We start from the raw sequence: 5,244 nt of genomic DNA on the forward strand, positions 1-5,244 counted from the left end.
TGCCCCGACGTCATGCCAGCGCATATCGGGAATGGCATAGGCACCGATCGGTTTTCTATCACCCATTTGCTGGGAGTAAGGGCGCCCTCCATTTGCGAGGTGCGCCTGCTGCTTGCGGTACAGGGAGGAGAGGGTGGGGCGGCGGGGGATTCTCTGACCGGATGGAGCAGCATCTAATAACCAACTCGCAAAATAAAGCAAAATAAAAACAAACCAACAAACACAAAAATACCAGACATTATGATAAAGACTTATAATTTGCACCGATGTTTTTCCTCGGTGCACCTGCTCGCTGCTGAAGTCAAAGTAAACTTTATTGACATCTCCGCTAAATACAGTCCAGTATATAGAGAGACGAGACGACGAAGCTCCAGTTACAGCAGTGCAAGTAAACAAACAATAAATATAAGAAGAGTAAGAAAATAAATATACACTTTAGGACTCGAGGTAAAGGGATCAATACAATATTTAAAATTCATAATTTACAGTTTGATGATTTAAAGTCTCACACACAACTTGTTGAAAGGGGAGGGGGGCCGGCTGCTTCCAAATAGAGCACATTTCATTCATAATCGTGGCTCAAGAGTTGGGCATTCGCCTTGTAATCGGAAGGTTGCTGGTTCGAGCCCCGGCTTGGACAGCGTCGGTCGTTGTGTCCTTGGGCAAGACACTTCATCCGTTGCCTACTGGTGGTGGTCAGAGGGCCCGGTGGCGCCAGTGCCCGGCAGCCTCGCCTCTGTCAGTGCGCCCCAGGGTGGCTGTGGCTACAATGTAGCTTGCCATCACCAGTGTGTGAATGTGTGTGTGAATGTGTGCATGACTGGATGTGTAAAGCGCTTTGAGGTCCTTAGGGACTAGTAAAGCCCTATACAAATACAGACCATTTACCATAATGATGTAAATCCAAGGCCATTATGTATTCATGATTTGAACCCTGGGTTGCGCGAAATCCTAGAAATAAACCCTACACAAAGTGAATATGTGAACTAAGGTGTAGGTTGTAGGGGATGGGTGTTCATACTGGAGTGCAAAATTAAAACCAATGGAAGATGGGCAAGAAAAGTTCAAAGCCATCAGTTTGAGTTTAGAGAAAAGAAGAGGAGGAGAAACGAGCAAAAGATACAGGTAAGCAGATGTGTCATTGGATAATGGCAGGTCATCCTGAAACAATCAGAATCGGAATACTTTATTAATCGCTCAGGAAATTATGTGGGTTACAGTTGCTCCAAGAAGAAATGGTAAAAATAGCAACAGTAACAGACTAAACTCCAAACAATACATTATGTTACAGATTTTAATATTAATTAGTCATTGTCAGTTGTTGATTTGTCCTGTTCTTATTGTATGACGAATTATGATGGCTGTCTGCTAGCCGTTTTATGTTAATGTACAATCCTTAATATGTTTTATGTGTGTGTGTGTGTGGGGGGGGGGGGGGGGGGGGGGCAGAAGGAGTGTTCGCCCAGGGCGCCAAAGAGGCTAGGACCGCCACTGTTCATAACCAACCCGAAAAAGATTACGGTTGGATGGAGGGAGGTACAGTGTCTGGGGTACCACTTAAAGGGTGAGCAGCTGCACTCTCATATAGAAAAAGCAGGAGCTAGTGCATCCTGCCCATGTTCCAAGACAACAAAAGAGGTGAGATGGTTTTGGGGGCGGGCTGGGTACTACCACAGGTAAGCATGTTGGGCCGGACTTCAGGGTGTGATTTGTAGCTCAGCTGCAGGGGATGGGTGGCACAGTGGGTTCAGGGAGCAGTGCCAGGGGAAGCTGACTAACACTGCTGGCAGACATCAGCCAATTCTGCCTCTACCATTTTACACAGTAGTATCCTGGGACTGATTTGTGTGGCAGCAGATGACAGTGAGGAGCTGGGGACATAGACTGGAGCTAGGCAGGCAATGGCACAAGCATTGCATAAAGTGAATAATAAAGAGTTATCCTGAGCTGGGAATGCCGCATCCCGTGTGTGTATTAAGGGTCCAGATCAAGGCTAATGTCACAGAGACCTGGACTGGAAATACATAAAAATGCAGCCAATGGCCAAAGAAAAACTAGACATTTAAGGAAGAGTCCTTCAGAAGCCATTTAACCCACTTAAAAAATAGAAGAAAGGCAAGGGTTTGTACGTAACATATATGCTGTTATTTTAACTGTTATACTCATTTTGTTATACTAAAATACATTTGAAAGTAGGTTGCTGAAATCTAAATCTCAGTGTCTCGTTTAATGCCAAGAACATGACCCTGCATTGCTCCATTATAATCACAGTGAATCAAACACACATATTCCATGCTGTTCATGCCAGTTCCAGATGGGAAGAAATTCCTCCTTATTTTGTTGTTATGAGTAATGTTTTCCATCAGGCTCAGCAGGAAGGTCATTTTTTGGGAAGAGGAATTATTCTTTTTCAGTCAACACAGTTGCAGCAATCTTTGGGTGTATTAAGCAGAAGTTAGGACATTTTGTATGTGTTTTAAAACAGGCAGGATATTGTAATTTTTCATTCTTTCTTCAGTTTGGAGAATTAACTATTATGATCAGCAGCATCTGATCTAAGCTCCAAACCTACATTTGTTGATGAGATATTACACGCTTAGGACTGTGCAGAAGTAGAACAGAAGCAGTGACATTGTGTTGCTGTGTTGTTGGTTAATTTACTTTGACCCTCCCACAAAGTGAGAAATCATAGTAACCAAATAACTTTGTTCTGGTAAAATGAAAATATTAAATAAAATGGCCCAAAGAGAGGATTCTTATTGTCAGTGAAAGTGTACCAACACAGATCACTGTAATCGGCACCCGTTGGCTAGGTCTTCTCTGCTAATTTAAGTCACTAAAAAGGCACTCTTTGTGCCTTCAGCAACTTTTAGAGCATTTTAAATAAATGATATGATACATTTTAGGGCTTCTATGTGGACATGTTTGTGCTTCAGTTTTGGTGAGTGAGATTCTAGTATCATATTAATCTTTTACTTAGAACTAGATGTGTGACCATATACATTTCTTTTGCTAGCATTAGCTAATAACTAAATACAAAAAGAAAGAAAGAAAAGAAAAACAGTTGGGCAGCAGCCAAATCTTTAACATAAAGGCTTTATGAAATCCTTATTCAATGTTTCTCACAGCCATTGATGAAAAGGAAGTTATTGAAATTGTCAAACAGAGTGTTGAGTTGAAGCAATGCCCAAACATAAAACTGTTTAAAAAGGGTTATGAAGAAAGGGAAAATGTTGATATTCAGTGAATACCTCTGTTTAGGAATTTTATGATGATGTATATATTATATCAGACATATGTTCGTTAATATTACTGCAGATTATATCAGTAAGGAGGCTGATTAAATATTGATCGATAACTTATGGTAAAGGGGTGGGATTAAATAAGTGTGCACAGCTGACGCAATGTTGAAATGTATTAGCTTTATTTTGTATAGCATTTTTTCTCTTCTTTTTTCTGCTCGATGGACTTTGCATATTGTTTACATGATCGAAATAAATTAGAACAAACAAACAAACAAATGTGTCTTAGGGTTTGTGGGTGGTTGTAGTTCGGGAGATAAAGCGGGTCATCTACTAATCAGAAGGTTAGTGGTTGCTCCAGTCTGCATGTCAAAGTATCCTTGAGCAAGACACAAGTTGCTCTATGATGGATACATTGGAGTGTAAATGTTAGGTAGCAAGAACTTAAGTGGAAAAAAGTTCATGTTGTATAAAGTGCTTTGATTGCTCAAGTGGAGTAGAAAAGCACTATATAAGAATCAGCCTATTTAAAAATCAAAGGGTCCAATAAAAGAGTCCAAAACCATTTGTCTTCTTTTATATAAAGTCTATTTTCTGGTGGGGCGGGGAAGGACTGTTTCCTCACAGAAAGACAGTTCTTGATTAAATCTTCTGAGCGTGCAAGTTTTGTTTGTGCCTGTTTTGGTTTCCTCCAGGTAAAAAAGAAAAAAAAAAGATGCTAGTTAGGTTAATTAGTTATTCTAAATGTTCTAGATTAGATGTGCAATAGATGAACTCGAGTTTTTGAGCTGTCAGTAATACTAGTCTAGACTAGACTAAGAAGAACTCCACCAAGGTGGTTATTGGACTACAAGCTAGTGCTAGGTTTTAATAAATCTTTTAGTTGTTTTGTGTGTGTGTGTGTGTGTGTGTGTGTGTGTGTGTGTGTGTGTGTGTGTGTGTCCCATAGACAGAATTATGTATTCGTGTTGCTTTAAATAACAACAAAGGTTTAAATTAACAAAACTGGACAATCTCTTGTCTGTGCATCACTGGACAATCACGAGAGCCCAGGTTTATTGTTACTACAAATTGCGTTACAATAATTTCATATTTTCTTTGGGCAGTGCAGTATTGAATCATTCCCATCAAGTTAGCTTATGTTGCCCTGAATGCAGTTATTGCATCCAACTGTGCTCTCTGTCTTCCTAACATGCTCTCAGCCTGCATTCAAGCCCAAAGCTCTGCACTGTTGATGTGACTGGACAAATTAGTGTTACTCCAACTAATGTATTCAAACTGCTGCCGAGTGGCTACAGAGGACATTGAGCGGTATTAGAAATGATCGCTTTGACTGTGAGCGACGCTAACCACTCGTGAAAAGGTGACAGCACATTTGGCTGCTATTTGCTAGGGGAAAGAAAAAATACCTCCAAGTTTAACTTTGTGGTATTTTAGATATTTAATTCATACAGGATGTGGAAAATGTGTTTGGTCTATTCACATCTTAAAAGAGTCATTCTGACGAGAGAAACATGCTACAGAGTTCATCTCATGCCATTGCCCCTTGAACGCTTTAATGATTTTGTACTTTCTCAGTGCCAGCCTACTCACTGACAAACTATTCTTTCATAAAAATCTCTGGATGGCCCAGCTCTGTACCACTCCTGTTGAGCGCTTGCACACACAAATATTAAATATTTGTGGTGACTCCTGGATGTGTCTTAAGCAGACAACATCTCACAGGCCTGAAATGAAGCCAGGGCAGATATGAAAACAGGCACTGTCTGTCAAAATCAGGAAATAACCCCCACATTCACCTCAAGGGCCCAGCTGAAAATCATTAGTTTAAAACAATGTGCTGCTTCTACTGTTAGTCTGTTGGCTAAGCTACTGTTAGCTTTCAATTTGACGTTTTCTTTTACAAAAATGGTCCAGCTAAAACTAGTTTTCATATCAAAACAAATATACAGTATGATTCGATAAAAGCATGGAAAACATGACACATCTATTAATCTGCAAT

This window comes from Aulonocara stuartgranti (genome assembly GCF_965226115.1).
Source record: "Aulonocara stuartgranti genome assembly, chromosome: 17".
NCBI classification, from domain to species: Eukaryota; Metazoa; Chordata; class Actinopteri; order Cichliformes; family Cichlidae; genus Aulonocara; species Aulonocara stuartgranti.